Source organism: Tamandua tetradactyla, chromosome 16 (assembly GCF_023851605.1).
Source record: "Tamandua tetradactyla isolate mTamTet1 chromosome 16, mTamTet1.pri, whole genome shotgun sequence".
NCBI lineage: Eukaryota > Metazoa > Chordata > Mammalia > Pilosa > Myrmecophagidae > Tamandua > Tamandua tetradactyla.
This window is the reverse complement of record NC_135342.1, coordinates 77,622,726-77,640,251: the sequence shown is the minus strand read 5'-3', so window position 1 is coordinate 77,640,251 and position 17,526 is coordinate 77,622,726. Positions and strand designations below refer to the sequence as shown.

At 39.8% G+C, this 17,526-nt stretch overlaps 1 protein-coding gene and 1 pseudogene across 6 annotated transcripts in view; both read right to left on the bottom strand.

The window, feature by feature from the left end:
- CDH13 (cadherin 13) overlaps window positions 1–17,526 on the bottom strand; it is a 1,150,740-nt gene that overhangs the window by 850,536 nt on the left and 282,678 nt on the right. The window lies entirely within an intron of this gene.
- LOC143659829 (vacuolar protein sorting-associated protein 26A pseudogene) lies at window positions 12,799–16,783 on the bottom strand (annotated as a pseudogene).

Genomic DNA, 17,526 nt, shown 5'->3' with positions numbered 1-17,526 from the left:
CACCATTACTGTCTTTACAGAGAAAAGATATATATAATAATTTTTTTCTAGGAAATTAGTTGTTTAATGGTTTGCTTACCATGAACTTTGGTTGAGTGTAAGAAGCTCTGGTTTGTGACTTGTTTGCCTATCAACAGATCTTAGATGTTGAGATACATGGCTAAGATACATGACTGCCCTGAGACCTGGACAAAAGAAAACCCTGCCTTTGGGACCAGGTTATGTAACTCTGTGATCATTTGAAGGGAGGAAGGATTGAGAAATTGCAGAACTGAATTATCTCTTAAATTACAGGAAACAAAAATTTCAAGTGCAATTAATAAAAATTATTGTCTTGATCATAGAATAGGAAGCAACATAAAAGGAAAGAAAACAAATAATTGCTAAGCACTTATACTTTTCATACACTGGGCTTTATGTTCTCCAATTGCTTATAACTTATCTTACTGGATCATCATGGCGGTTGTGTTAAGTAGGTTTTGAAAATTGAGGAAACTGAGCCTCAAGAAAGCTAAGTGGTTTAGACAAAATCATGAGGCAGCAAGTGAAACCATGTGTTTGATGCCCCACTATTTCACAGAACCTTGGAAGAAATGCTGGGTAGGACTCTCCTCTGTGAGATCCCAGAAGTTAGGTCTTTACCCAAGTCCTTCCAGCGAGAGGAATCTCACTCTTGAAACTTTTGTTCAAATTTTCTTGTCTAGCTTTATTCCTTCATGCAGCTTCAACCACACCACCAACAGCAAGTTTCATTTACTGTGCCCTTACTATAAATTAAATATTGTTCTGAGTGCACTACATACTACAGTCCTTATCCCATTTGTTCAATGACTCATCCATTCATTCAACAACTATTCATTGAACTCCTTCTTTGTGCCAGACACTGATAACATGAGGGACATATGACAAATATGATTACCCTCCTTTTATACCTAAACTCAAAACACAGTTAAACCCACATGATGGAGGGGGCTAGTGGTTAACCAAAAATATTTTGGTCATGGTCAGGATTTGGATCCAAATCTGTCTGATTCTAGAGCTTACACTCTAGGATGGGGGCAAAATGCTCATATTTGCTTCTCATGCTGATTTGAGTTCTATCCTCTGGAATCTGTTCATTCCCTTTATAATACATCCTATCTTAGGCTTAATTCCATTTTCTCTTGCCTCTTTTTATTTTGCCTTTCCCTCATATGACATACATGACATGGTTGTTTAGTCAGATAAAATCTTGTTTGCCAATGGTGTGTATGGGTTAGAAAAGTAACAGAGAAATGTCACTGAAACCCAGAGTTGCCTCTTTGAAAAGATCAACAAGATTGACAAATGTTAGTTAGACTGACCAAGAAAAAAGAGGTACAGAGGAACAAATTAAGAAATTAACAAAGGATAAATTACCATTAAGCTAAAGAAATTAAAAAGATAATAAGGGGATGCTGGGGGAAATTGTATGCCAACAAATTAGACAATTTAGATGAAATGGATAAATTGCAAGAATTACACAAATTATCAAAAGGGATCTGTGAAGAAATTAAAAATCTGAATAGACCTATGATAATCAAAACATTTAATAATTAGCTAGAAATCTTTCTGAAAAGCAAAGTCCAGGTGATGACTTCACGGGTGAAATTTATGAAATATTTAAAGGAGGAATAATACCAACATTTCACAAACTGTTCCAGAAAATAGAGCAAGATAGAAAACTTCCCGACTCATGCTATGTGAGTATATCATACCAAATACATGGGTATTACACTGATACCAAAGCCATAGGAAGGCATCAAGAGAAAAGAAAACTTGAGACAATATCCTTCATGAATACAGAAACAACATATTAGCAAACCAGATCCATCCACATATGCAGCCGGCTGATAATGTCCCCCAAATATAACAGGTCCTAATCACTGGAATCTATAAATATCACCATATTTGTAAAAAGGTCTTTGCAGATTGATTAAGTTAAGAATCTTGAGCTCGGGAAAATTATCTTGGATTATCTGGATGGACCACAATTGCCATCCCACACACTCTTATGCAGGGGAGGCAGAGAGAAATACAACCAGAGGCATATGTTGAAGCCAATGACGTGAAGATGGAACAGAGAGATGTGAAGATGCTGGCTTTAAAGTCTGGGGTGATACAACCACAAAACAAGCAAGATTGGCAGCCACCAGAAGCTGGAAGAGACAAGGAATGAATTCTGCTTTAGAGCCTCTGAAGGGGGCACGGCCCTGCTGACACCCTGATTTGAGGCCAGTGATACTGATTTCAGACTTCTGGCCTCCAGAAACAGGAAAGGATATTTTCTGATGTTTTAACCCACTAGGTTTATCTGTTACAGCAGCCCCAGGAAACTAATACAACATATAAAAAGAATTATATACCATGATTAAGTAGGCTTTCTTTATCCCAGGAAGGCAAGTTTGACTTAATATTTAAAAATCAATTAAGGTAATATATCATTTTAATAGACTAAGGGACAGAAAAACACAGAATCATCTGAGTAGATGTAGCAAAAGCATTTGATAAAGTCCAGCCGTAATTCATGATAAAAACTCTGCAAACTTGCAATAGAAAGACACTTCCTCAACATAATAAAGAACATTTACAAAACACCCACAGCTAACATCAAACTTAGTGGTATGGATGCTTAATGGACTGAAGGGACAAGGCAATGATGTCCACTTTTGCCACTTCTATTCACTATTGTCCTGGAATTTCCAGCCAGTACAATTAGGCAAAAGAATGAAGTTGGGTATATGGAAAAAAATAGATCCTCATACTCTCATGGCTCTGATGAGGACAGATCCAAGAGCCTCATCTTTGCCCACTGAGTATTCCTTTCTCTCCCAGGAGAAATTGCTCTTTCCCACAGATGCGGTCCATGTGGGTAGATGGGCTTCTCCATCCCCAACTCCAGGAGGGGACATTTGACCTTAACTCAGGCTTGGCTCATTAGTATACTGGTTTCCTTGGCCACCATAACTGATTGATGAAGTGTACATCACCCATGTTGATACAGATGAGCTTCATTCTGGACTTTTGTTTGAACTGTGGGGAAATGTGTATGTATATACACATATACATGTACCAGTATATATATACATATATATATACTGTATATACACATACAGTATATACACATACATACATAGACCCTTTCCATTGGAATTGCTAAGAAGACAAGATGCAAGCCTTGAACTGTTTGCAGCCATTTTAGCACCAGGAGGGGAGAGTCTGTTAAAAGAAAGCAAAGAGGCAAAATGGAGCCAACATAGAAGAAAGCCTAGCAGACAGATGAGAGACAAGTCCTAGTGGCGGTTGGTATCTCAGCCTAATAGCCAACCAGGTTTATGTATGAACTTCTCAGACACATGAGCCAGGAAACCCTCTTTTGCTTTAGCCAGTCTAGCCAGTCTGTAATGAAAAAAAGTCCTGGCTAGCACAAGGATTGTGACTTCCTTTGATTTTTAGTTAGCCTTTTCAGCAGAACGATCCAACTGCACCCTTATAATTCCCTCCTGTCACTCTAAGCTCCATTAGGGCAGGAGTTTAGTCTCTTTTGTTTTCTAGTGTATTCCAACTGCCTTGCCCACAGTGGGTACTCAATCAGTGTTTGTTGAATGAAGAGATATTCATGCATAGACAATGATGAATGGATGGAGATTTTGGGAATTTTACTGGGGCTTAAATTCAGCTTCATTGGTCTTCAATTTCAAGAACTACTCTCTTTTAAAAATTGTGAATATTCTCATCTCCTAGCTACTCAAAGCTCCCTTCTCCATGATGTCTCCAATTATAGAAGCTGTTGCTGAGATCATAATCACAATTTTCTTAGTGCTTTTTGTGAGATATAGTTCATCTAATATTATAGATGTGAACTTGCTTAAATCAATAGGATGTACTCTTATCTTCTCAACTATTTTGGGCTTCAACTTTCTCCTACCTGTATTTGCCCACCCCTTTCTCAGGGCAATGATGGCTTTCTTTGATCCTACAAGAGGAGGTGGCCTGACACAGCATGTTCTGCACTTATCCTGCCATCTTTCACCTTCATCCAGGCACCACCTGCCCTGATAGCAGCTTAGTCCACAGTTGTCTGTGCAAACCTCTTCTTAATCTTTTTGGCTTATTTGGAAATTGCAGTTGTCGGGAAGGTTAGCCCCTCATTCAATTGTAATTTGTCATGGCCTTATATATATATAGGTTGATTTTGAATGCTGTCTTTTAAACCAAGTTTATTAAAGTCCATATTTCATCCCAATATGCCTTGTTGAATGCAGTTCTCTCTCTCATTCTCATTCTTTTCTCTCTCTCCATTTTCCCACCTTCCACTTTCTCAGCTCTCATATTTTTGCAGCTATATAATCAGAATTTCCCTTTAAAGAGTCTCTATTATTATTATTATTATCATCATCATCATCATCATCATCATTTTGGCATGGGCAGGCTCCAGGAATCAAACCTGGGTCTCTGGCATGGCAGGCGAGAATCTGCCACTGAGCCACCATTGCAATGCCTATTATTTTTTTGTTGTTGTTACTGTGCTCTCTATCAGGATATCTAATTAAAGACTATATAAATTTATCTTTGAAATTCAGCTGAAATATTCTGTTCCCCAAACAGGGTGCCATTCTGACTTATCCCAGACTGCTCTTGCATTGAAATCACTTTTTTCCACTGCCCCATTGACTCTCCATTATCCACTAGCCCCTTCTTTGGAATGAATGTGGTGATTTCTTTCCTCCTGCTTTCTATTTCTGAGCATCTTCCTTCTGTTTACCTCCTCTGATGAGAATGGCATCCAGTCCTTCTCATCTGACCTCACTCTCCGGAAGCTACTGTTTTTATACATCATCTTCATTTCAGGACAAAGAACTTAAACATGTATCTGTCCCATTATGTTTTTCAATGATCACTTTTACAATGGGTAGCTGTGTGAGTACAGATACAGGTATTTAACTCTTTCGTAATTTCAATATTTCCACAAGATTTTAGTTGGCTGCATAAACTTGGTCAATTTGATTTTATTTAAGAAGACCCAAAAGTGTCACATACAATGCACAAGTATCAATTCTAAAAATGTCGCAAACATCTCCCCATAGGGAAGATTTTTGTGTGTCCTATTTCCTTATTTCAAAGCTAAAATTAAGATATACAACAAATATTTCAACAAATATAAAAATGCTATCAACATCCTTAAATATGCTCCCAGGCTTTATGTTGATGTATTTATCATGCCATTTATCAATGCCTTCCTTTTATTTGAGTCATTTATATTTGAATCTCTTACCTACTCCACTGAGCACCTCAGAGCCTGTGTTAATTCTTTTCATTTCTGTAATCCCTACCTACCATGCATTATAATATATAGAAGGTGACAAATAAATGCTTACTCCAAGAATCGAATATTGGATCACATGTGAGATTAATAAGATAAAAGTGATTGCTAAAGGAATGCCCAGACAAGAGGTATTAAAATAGAGCCACAGAAACTTCTGCTATATTAAACACAAATTACTTTAAGCTATTAATTAAAGCAGCCGAAAAGACTTCTGCTCAGAAAGACTTTGAACACATACTTTAAAGCACCAGACTGTTTTTCCTTCATGTTATATTTTAATTCAGAAGGATCTTCCCCATAGTTAAGTGGCATTCAAGAGACTGTGCCATATTCAGTTCCTCCTTTGATTTTCTACTATGCTAAGAAATGAAGAGCAATGGAACCCCTATTTTTTTTAGAGGGAATATATCAAAATTTATATTAAGGGGTGTAATGGTTTGAAACGAAGTATGCCCCCTAGAAAATCCATGTTTTAATCAAAATCCCATTTCATAAAGGTAGAATAATCCCTATTCAATATTGTATGTTTCAAACTGTAATCAGATCATCTCCCTGAATGGTGTGATTTAATCAAGAGTGGTTGTTAAGCTGGATTAGGTGATGACATGTCTCCACCCATTTGGGTGGGTCTTGATTGGTATATTGGAGTTCTATAAAAGAGGAAATGTTTTGTAGAATGGGAGATTCAGAGAGAGCAGAGAATCCTGCAGCACCAAGAAGCAGAGAGTCCACCAGCCACCAACCTTTGGAGATGAAGAAGGAAAACGCCTCCTGGGAGCTTCATGAAACCAGAAGCCAGGAGAGAAAGCTAGCAGATGATGCCATGTTTCCCATGTGCCCTTCCAGCTAAGAAGCCCTGACTGTGTTCGCCATGTGCCTTCACACTTGAGAGAGAAACCCTGAACTTCATCGGCGTTCTTGAACCAAGGTATCTTTTCCTGGATGGATGCCTTTGATTGGACATTTCTATAGACTTGTTGTAATTGGGACATTTTCTCGGCCTTTGAACTGTAAACTAGCAACTCATTAAATTCCCCTTTTTAAAAGCCATTCCGTTTCTGGTATATTGCATTCCAGCAGCTAGCAAACTAGAACAAGGGGCCTACAATGCAAAATTCATGAATTGAGGGAAGAACTGACTTTATCAGGAGCTGCACATCCTCTCTGGAGACAATCATCAAAACTCACATGATCTCTTTGTACCCAAGTACAAGCACATGGAAGATTGGAACACGGTTCTTCTGCCCACCTGAACAGGTCCTCTGTTGAAAGGGTGGATCAGGCACCAGCACTCTCCATCCCCGCCATGCACCTGACACTGAGATTTTCACCAGTGACTGCAGCAGCCCCTGGCCCTGCCCCTGGGTCCCAGTATTTCAGCAGGGAATGAAATGATCCCTGTATATCACTTTGATAAGTTTGTAAAGCACTCTGGCATCTTTGGGCAGGAAGCCGCCAAAGAAAGATACCTTCGTTACTGTTTATAAAACCATTTCCAAAATGTGCTGCTTTGGTCCTTAGAGTCAAGTTTCAAAATAGAAAGAAGCCTGTAAAACCGAGCCGGAGAATCACTGTCACAAGAAGGCATTTTCTCCATGAATGGGGGACCTGCCTTATTCTGTCACATTAGACTACTCCGATATTAGATCTATATCCTAAGACTGTCTTAATTGGCCATAAAAAGGACAATTGAAAACACAGGATTTGACCACAGCACATACAGCAGGCTGTAACCACCAAATTAGGCCATTTTGGAAAGAGCTTCCAGGCCCCAGTTCTATTTAAGCTGTCTCAGGGTTATATTTCAACATCCAATTTCAAAAAGGCAACAAGACAGTAAGCCAATTAGGATTCAGTGGAAGTTTAACCCATTGCCTGTCAGGCAAATGGAACACTGGCTTTCATTCACCAAAAAGTAATGTGGGGTTGAGCGGGGAGAAAGAGAGACATTTTATACATTTTCAGATTATTAAAATCAGACTTGCTTGGTGCTCACAGAGTCACCTTTTGGTGTCCCTGGATTTAATGATGTTATAATGAGCTAAACAAATTTGGAGGGTCTGAGTTATGACCTGCTGGGGCATTTTCCAGTAGAGAACACGGCTGTCTAAATGTGACATCCAATTCTCTGGCCCCTCAATTCTAGGTTCCTTGGGATGGGTGAGCCCCCCACCTCCCAACGTCTGCCTAAATCTGTTCTGACCAAGCATGAGGAAATGATGGTTTGCCTAAGAAAATCATCACAATTTTATTTCCTGGTTATTACTTTGGGGGATCTTTTACTTTTGTCGAAGGAATCAGACTTATTAGCCTCTCATAGGTGCTCGGGTCCATCTAGAGAGAAAAACAGTGGTGGAAAACATGGATAAGACAGTCCGTACACAGCTTAGTTGAAAAATACTGACCAGTTGTACTACTTACTAGTCGTAGGACAATGGAAAATTGCTTAAAATTGCTGAACCTCAGTTTCCTCCCCGCCCTGCCCCCCACCATGAGAATTTTAATGGTATCCACCAGAAGGCATTGATTGAATGTGGTTTGGGTATTAATATATTATATAGGGCACATGGTATTCACTACATCTTAAGCATTATCACCATTATTAATAAACTGCCAGGGCGAGGGCCTGGCTGGTGGTGGCAATGGCTGTTCCAGGTAGAAGCCAACTCTAGAATTTAATTAAGGTTTAGCAGGAACCTGTTGAATAGTCAGAAAAGGAGGCACTAACTAGAATTCTGCTATATCTCTCTGTCCTACATTTCCCCCCTTGCCTGATCCATTGGTGCTTTACTGATGCAGGGCTACCTTTCTTTGACAGAGTATTTTCTCTAACTGTCACTTTGCCAGCTCTTAAACAAGGACTGACACATAAATTGGTCAACAAATACCCCAGAGCCCCCATGCCCCTTGGGCAGAATAACTCTGAAGTGTGCCCTACACTCTTTCCCAAAGTTCCCCAACAGGATTAAGCTCCATTTGCCCACAAAGGTTGCAGGCTTAATGGCACAAACTTTCTCATTAGCCAGTCCCCTTCCCTTTTGTGCTGGTTTGAAAGGATGTATGTACCCTAGAAAAGCCATGTTTTAATCCTAATCCCATTTCGTAAAGGCAGCCATTTCTTCTAATCTCTATTCAGTATGTTTGAGACTATAATTAGATCATCTTCCTGGAGATGTGACTCAATCAAGAGTGGTTGTTACACTGGATTAGGTGGAGATGTGTCCCAATCCATTTGGGTGGGTCTTGATTAGTTTAATGGAATCCTATAAAAAAGGAAACATTTTGTAGAAAACCAGGAGATTCGGAGAGAGCAGAAAATGCCACAGCACCATGAAGCAGAGAATCTACCAGCCAGTGAGTTTTGGAGATCAAGAAGGAAATTGCCTCCTGGGGAGCTGGAGAGGAAGCTAGCAGTTGACACCGTGTTTGTCATGCACCTTCCAGCCGAGAAAGAAACCCTGACTGTGTTTGCCATGTGTCTTTCCACTAGAGAGAGAAACCCTGAACTTCATCGGCCTTCTTGAACCAAGATATCTTTCCCTGGATGCCTTAGATTGGACATTTCTATAGATTTGTTTTAATTGGGACATTTTCTCAGTGTAGAACTGTAAACTAGCAACTTATTAAACTTTCCTTTTAAAAAGCCATTCTGTTCCTGGTATATTGCATTCTGGCAACTAGCCAACTAGAACACCTTTCCTCTCTCCATCTACTCTGTTGCCTGCACTTCCTTCATCTCCCAAATGAATCACTTGCTTTTGACTCTTATCTTAGGCTCTGTTCCTGGAAAACCCAAACCAAGACAGTCCTCAACAGTCCCTACTTCCCACATACTCCCTACTTCATCAAGCTGGTGATTTTGTCCACTCTGGTATCATGTGCCTTGGTTTACCTGCCCTCTGCTCTCTGTGGTTATTTTTATGCTCACATGCCCTGACTGCCTCACGTTTGACCCCCAGGCTAGCTTCCTCATGGACCACCCACAGGCAGCTGGTCACAGTCTAGATTTCCACTCTCTCACCCTTACGGAAGCCACAAGAGGGGGGCTCGGACATCAGACACATTGCTGGGAAAGAGAAGACCCTAAGTGCAGTGGGGTGAGGCCAAATGCATGTCGGGAAGAACCCAGGCACCTGTCTGAGTATCTGTGGGCATCCTGGAGGAGGGGCAGCACGTACCTTCCAGGCTAATCTGGGAGCTTCCACCCATCTTCCCCAGCCTGCTTCCTGCCCTTCGGAATATATACAATATAATTTACGTCATAGCAGAAAACACTTTTTAGACCACATAAAGTCCATTTTTAAATCTATATTCCATTTCTACTGATTTTTTTTAACTTTTTTATTGTATAGTATAACATATATACAAAGCAAAGAAATAAAAAAGCAATAGTTTTCAAAGCACTCTTCAACAAGTAGTTACAGGACAGATCCCTGAGTTTGTCATGGGCTACCATACTATCCTCTCAGCTTTTTCCTTCTAGCTACTCCAGAATATAGGAGGCTAAAAACTTTAAATATTTTTTTTATCACCACAGTCGACTTTCTTTTTTTTGTGAACAATAACATATATACAAAAAAGCAAGAAATTTTTTTATTAAGTGAACATTTACCCAGAGTTTCATTCACCCACGCAAATAATGAGATTGCCCCCCACCCGATCTCATGCGTTTTGAATTGGAACTAAATACTGATTTTACAAAGTTGAGACAACAAACATTTGAAGAGCCACGGCTCTCCTTAAATGCAGCAATGGAAGATGCAAATTTGAGATGTTTCCTTCCTCTGTGGGGTCAAAGAAGTACATTGATCAAGTCATTTAATGCACTTTTCTTGTTTTCATATTAATCACTCATCTACTTAAAGAAAGGTTTTGATCTGGAAAAGGATTTTGCATTAGATCAGAAGATCCACCCCACCCCCACTCCAATTATTTGATAAAATGGCAACCTGTTTGCATTCATTCATGCATTCACTTAATATTTATTTGAACTCCACATGTGTATTGTAGAGATCCTCAAATATTTAAGAAAGCAATATGATAGGCTATTTTAATTTTTTTAAGCTAGTTCAAATTTAGTTTCTGCAACATGGGACAGAAAGTTCTGGTAATGCTGATTCCCATCCTTGATGAGTTTAGGAAATAATTCAGAAACAAGACAATCCTACTTGCATGTTAACACAAAGCAGCAGTTTTTAAAGACGTCTCAGAGGAGGGGAATGGACCAGGGATGTGGGAAGTGGGTTGGGGATTTGGGGGGAGGACAATGACAAATGGGACTTGGGCTTTCTGAGGGCGGCAAGATGAAGAGTTGGAATGGACTAGGGCTAAATTCTGAGCACCTGAGGTTCAGGAGGGGAGCCTGAAGTAAGTGCAGGGCAGCTGCTCAAGGCGGAGGGCAGCCAGAACACCAGGCACATTTAAGGCTCCAGGCAGGCAGCATGTGCTGGTGGTGTCACCTCCAATCAGGCAGATGAGAGTCTTGGGGAATTTGGCAGGAAAAGTCAGGGTTCCAAGCAGGAGCCTGTGTCCTGAGGCTGCAGGGGATCGAGGCTCAGTGTGCCCTTGTCTGGCGGTGAGTGAAGAGGCACACAAGAAGGAAGCACATCTGCTAAATGCCCAAGTTTCCCAGGTGCTACCTGCATCAGGGCCCTTGAGCACAGCTCCTCATGAATCCTCAGAGCATTCTCATTATCTGTTTGGGGCCAGCTTGTTGAATCCCTCTGCAGTACTCTGTAGGCACGTTTCTGTGCCCATGTCTTAGGTGCATGGAGCTGCTGTGATAAAGTACTGTAGACCGGTTGGCTGAAAACACCAGAAATGCATTGTCTCAGAGTACTAGAGGCCAAAAGCCCAAACTTGAGGCATCAGCAGGGCCTGCAGAGGAACATTCTGCCTGGCCCCTTCCAGCTTCTGGCATTTGCTGGCCATCCTGGGTGCCAGCCATCCTTGGCGTTGCTCAGCTCACAGATGCACCTTCTTCCATCTTCACACCTTCTTCTCCCCTTACCTGTGTCTCTCCTGTTCTTGTAAGGACACCGGCCATATCAGATTTATGGGTGAGCCCTTAAGTTCAATTTAAATCTTGAAATGCTTTTAGGGTCACTCTACTCCAGTATGACCTCAGCTTAAGTTGATGACATCTGCAAAGACCCTATTTCCAAGGACGGTCACACTCACAAGTCTACAGGTTAGAATATAGACATGTCTTTTTGGGGAGACAAAATTCAATCCATAGCACCCCGTTTTAGAGAGTCAGAAGGGAGTGGTGTTTTTTCCAGGATTATACAGCAAACAGGAGGCAACATTAAGGTTCAGATTTCAGTCTCTGCAGAATCCCCTGTATGCCCCCTCTCCCAGGACTCAATGCTTTGGGCATCAAGCAGTCATCCTTTTGTGAGATGAGGGGAGAAGCATGACGCAAAGAAAAGGATAAATAAAGTGGTTAATTCAACTGAGTAGAGAAACAGTTCCTTGAAGCTGCAATAGACTCCTGGCTTACCTCTCTTGGCAAAAGTTTATTTTTCACACAAACCACGTTATGCCTCACACCACGACGAGATGTGTGAATGCAAGAAATTCGTAAAGAATGTTAGCACCCAGGGAAGCTATGGAATTCACTGAGCACTCTGAAAGCCCTCATATTGTTCAGACATTCTCACGCATCCCACGAATGAAAGTTCCAGGGTTCCCCCACCCTGGGACCATGTTACCCCACCCTGGGACCGTGGTGCAGGAGTGACTGGGCTGGCCTTGCCTGGCTGCTGGGCTGAGCTCTGAGTCCTCACCACCCTCAGCATCCTTCCCTATCTCTAGCCGAAGAAATAGGCACCACCCCACCCCATCCACTACCCCCCTGGCTGCAGATAAAAGATGAGTTAACACATCAGCTGGGAAGCCTACAGTATCCTTGGCCTTTGAGTAGGAGTAAACACTCTTGTTGTGCTCCGTAGAAGTAGACAGGGCTTTGGAAATCCCATTCTCTAATTTAGCACAGCCGAGCTGAGAGAGAATCCATTTTATACAGTGTGAATCACACTAGAAATGTGCAGAGGAAAAATAACATCATCTATGGCCACCAAAAGGCCCCACTAAACACCCACCCCACCTGTTTAGTGGTCTGAGACTGAACCTGGGAGGCTTCTTACAGGATAGAACACATTTTCCAGCTGGGATTAGCCTTGAGATTGGAGTTTAATGAAATAATCACTAACACTAGGGGCTTTGGCAAAAGAATTGGCAGACTCTGGGGAGCTCCTGGTTTGTCCAGGGAAGATAGTTATCTAATAAGCCATGAATAAATAACAGAGATGAGCCTAAAATCAAGAAATGTGGAGGCGCCAAGGGACAAAAGATGGCGGGGGAGGTAGATGCATGAAAAGATGCTTTAAAAGCAATTTAATGCTTTGACTTTGCGGAACGCATTCACCCTTGGAGCAGTGTTCTCCTAGGGGCACAAAAGAACATGTACAGGGATGCTCACAGCTGTGAGAACCAGCCAGCATGGACTAGGTGATGCCCTGATATCAAATAACTCCAAAGTCTCCATGACTTCAAACAACAAGGATGTCCCATGCAGGAAAGCAGCAGTATTCTATCCACCACAGTCACCCAGTGACCCAGAAAACCAAGGTGTCATTTTCCTCCCAGTCACCATAACAACAACGTAAGTGCTCACTGTTCAATGGGATGGGGCAGAAAGGATTGGAGGATGAAACCTTGGTGGTTATATGCTTTGGCCTGGATGTGGCATGTGCTGCTTCCACACAGACATCTCAATAGTCCATCCAGCGATTATGGCACGTGGCTACCTTCAAGGAGATCACATCTTTGTGACCAGGAAGCAGAAGAGAATCAGACATTGATGAACTTTAGTAACATCTGCCACATATCAGATGGCAAAAAAAAAAAACCCTTAAAGATCTCCTCATCTGTAATCATATATAAATCTATCCATATGCAACAATGTAATATGTATTTTAAAAGGAATGAAGCTGATATAAACATACTTACTTACAAAGTTAAAATACAAGTTGCAGGAAAATGCTAATAGCATTATCTCTTTTTTCATGGTTTATTTCTTTTAAACAAGTCGAAATTCACATAAAATTAAATTAAATTAACTACTTTACTTTTAAAGTGTGCAGTTCAGTGGCCTGTAGTACATTCACAATGTTGTGAATCCACTACCTCTCTCAACTTCAAAATATCTTCATCATCCTAAAAGAAAACCTTATTTCCATTAAGCAGTCAGTCTCTATCCTTCCCTCCCCCTATTACCTCATCCCCACCAATCCAGATTTAGGAGTCTCCAGGGATTTAGCAATTCTGGATATTCACATGAATTGAGTAATACAATACATGACCTTTTGAGTCTGACTTCTTTCACTTAGCATGTTTTTGAGGTTTGTGTACACTGTTGCATATAACAGCTCTTCATTCCTTTTTATGGTTGAATAATAGTCTATTAACTGTATGTATTTCAATTTGTTTATCCATTCATCTGGTAATGGACATTTGGATTTTTTCCACTTTTGATTATTGTGAACAATGCCTCCAACGAACTTTTGTATACAAGTACTTAAATACCTGTGTTTAATTCTTTGGAGGAAAGACCTCAGAGTGGAATTGCTGAGTCACATGGTAATTATATGTTAAATTTTATCAGGAAATTTCAAGCTGTTTTCCACAACAGCTACACAATTTTACATTCCCACCACAATGACGAGTGTTCCATTTTCTCTGTATCCTCACCAAAACTTGTTATTTTTCTTATTTTCTAGCCACCCTCCAGGTTGTAAAGTGGTATCTCATTGTGGTTTTGATTTGCATTTCCCTAATGACTAATGATGTTGAACATCTTTTCATGTGCTTCTCAGCCATTTTTATATTTTCTTTGAAGAAATGCCTATTCCAGTTGCCTATTTTTAAATTAGGTTTTCTTTTTGTGATTGAGTTGTGAGAGTTCATTATATATTCTGGATACTAGACCCTTATCAGATATATGATTTACAAATATTTTCTCCATATTCATCTTTTGATCTGGAAAATGCATGTTGTTTTTCATCTTAGGATGTTTTATTTCTACTTTTTCTGTGATTGTTGCCTCTTCTCCACCTCTTTGTCTTTTCTTGAACTCTCATTTTTTATAGAACATATCTTAGATATATTCTCTAAGAATATAACCTTGGGAAAAAAAAATCTGATGTTCATATGATAGAAGACTTCTAAGAGGATACAAATTCAGGAAGCCATGGAATGGTAAATTCAGATGCACCATTTAAACACTCTATATGTGTTTCTCAAACTTAGATAAAAGAAATTTAGTAGTTTTTTTTTTCAATTGAGATACTGTTTTAAATCTCTGCACAATGTAAGTGCTACTCAGGTTTTCTAATTTTATTTGAACATAAAATATTTAATTTTTGCATATAGAGAATAAGAAGTAATCATTAGCATGAAAAGGGAGGAAAAAAGATTTATAATCAACATTATGCAGAAAGAAAGCAAAATTATAAATACCAGCCTACTCACAGGAAAATCTTTAATGTTTACACTTAGGCATATCTGAGTGCTTATCATCAAATCAAAGTACAATTAAAAAAAAAAAAGGGCAGCTTAAGAAAGTCCCAGTGTGTCAAAGGAGCAATTTTTAAAATATATATACATGAAGAACATTGAGCTATATCATAAAATATATGTAGCACTGTAGGATAAAGGAAGACTATTATAAATGAAATTTTGGCCTTTTCCCCCCTACATGGCATAACCATCTTTAACCTGCTGAATTTAATAGTTACAGGAGTTTTTTGTCTTTCCTTTTTTCTCATGTTCAGTTCACATTTCAGGCTGTTCAGCAAATATTATGATTCTGGAGATTCAGATGGTTGGTGAGAGTTTATTCTCTGTTTCCTCAGCTTTTCAAGTGTCTTTCTCCATAAAATGATCTCCTGCTGCTTGAAGTACCTTCTGTCCTACTCATCAATAAGGACTAGATTAAAAAATTACCTTACTAAAAATTTTTTGTTCACATCTCTCATTGTTGGAGTTGGGTCATATCCCGCTAAAAAATAGTCTTACTGGAACTGAGTCACCTTTTATTGGTGCACCATCCATTATTTCATATTTGGTGACCATTTCTGTTGCAGCACTGGGTCCAATTCCTGTGATCTCTTTTTTGCGCAGTTGTAACTCATATGTTGGATTTATATTCTTCCTAATTAAAAGCAAATTTTCCCACAATCACCTTCTTTAAATGATGCTTTGGTTTATTATATTCAAATTCTATGTGTAGAATGCCACTTCCATTGTCATAGAGTTGCTCCCCTGAGGATAGGTGACAAGGTGGCGTACAGGGAGATCATAGTCATTTACCAAGTCTGCCAGCCTTCTTACTATTGGCCCTTTAAGAAAATACCACAAGTGGGCATTGGCACCAACGTAAGGTCCATATGATGTTTCAACTTGCCTGAATACAAAGTCATCACTTCTGCTCTGAGTCAGTTCCCCAGGTAAAGCCAGTTCTATCACTAGGTTTACAAGAGTATTATTCTTGTCATTGAAAAGTTCAATTTGACCTACAAATCAGTTCTAATTCCTTGGTGCTCTAGCCTGTTTCCAGGTTGCTTAAAGGCTAGGTTTACCTTTCCTGAAACAGATTCCCCGTCATAGATAAGATAGTGTTTTTCTACTTTCCCAGCTTCAGTTTTCATTTCTGCCATTTTCCTGGTTTCCCCACCTGCACCAGTTTGAAAAGGTGTTTGTACCCTAGAAAAACTATGTTTTCATCATAATCCCGTTTTGTGAAAGCAACAGTTTCTTCTAATCCCTATTCATCACTATAGGTGGGAAACTTGATTAACTTATCTCCAAGGAGATGTGACTCAATGAACTGTGGGGATTAAACTTGATTAGATAGAGACATCTCCACCTATTCTATGTGGGTCTTGATTACTTTACCAGAATCCTATAAAAGAGGAAACATTTTGGAGAAATTTAGAGATTCTGAGAGAGCAGAATGACATAGTCACAAGAAGAGAGAGTCCACCAGCCAGTGACTTTTGGAGATGAAGAAGGAAAATGCCTCCTGGGGAGCTTCATGAAACAGAAAACCAGGAGAGAAAGCTAGCAGATGACACCGTGCTCACCATGTGCCTTCCCAGATGAGAGAGAAACCTTGACCATGTTTGCCATGTACCTTCTCACTTGAGAGAGAAACCCTGAACTTCATCAGCCTCCTTGAATCAAGGTATCTTTTCCTGGATGCCTTACATTGGACATTTCTATAAACTTATTTTAATTCAGATATTTTCTCAGCCTTAGAACTGTAAACTAGCAACTTATTAAATTCCCCCCCCCCTTTTTTTTTTAATTCCCCTTTTTAAAAGCCGTTCTGTTTTTGGTGTATTGCATTCTGGCAGCTAGCAAACTAGAACACCTTATTAAGGACAACAGTGATCTCACAAATGGGACCAAAAAAGCCTCCAAGAAGTTTCATTGTTGGCATTGCCACCACGTCCGCCCCTCCACCCACCCCACTTCACTCCTCTTCCCTCTCCTGTCTTTTTAATCATGATTTCCATTTTTTCCTCTATTTTTTGCCTTATTTGTGAGGGTGTTCCTTCACAAATCATGATCTATTTTTCTCTTCAGTACATCTGCTTATTCTTACAAATTCAAAATCAAGCTTTTGATATCTAGAATTTTTTCTCATTTAAGTATATCACATTAAATTATGTATTACATTTCAAAAATTATCTTCTAATTGGTACAACTGCTCCATCTAAATAGAAGTCCCTGTTCAAGGTGATCCCCTCCATGATGCTTCCTCATTTTCTTCTTACTTGCCTATGTTTGGTGAAGATAGCTACCCACACTCCCTCTGCCAAATCCTTCCTATCTCATCTGAGGTTTGAGATTATACAAAAACTTTCTAGTTTGGGACATGTTTCTTCTTTTTTCTTTGTTTACTTTTTAATCATGATATCTTTTCTATAGTACACATCTATATCAAAAGACTCTACATATCAGTGGACACACATGGATCTGTCTCAATGTCCAAAATACAGCCTGGAAGGATCTCTGTCATCTAACATTGGCAGTTACCTCTAAGGGAGGAAAGACACTGGAGGGAGGAAAGGGGCACATCTGTTTATTTGTTTTTCTGAATTATTAAAATGGGA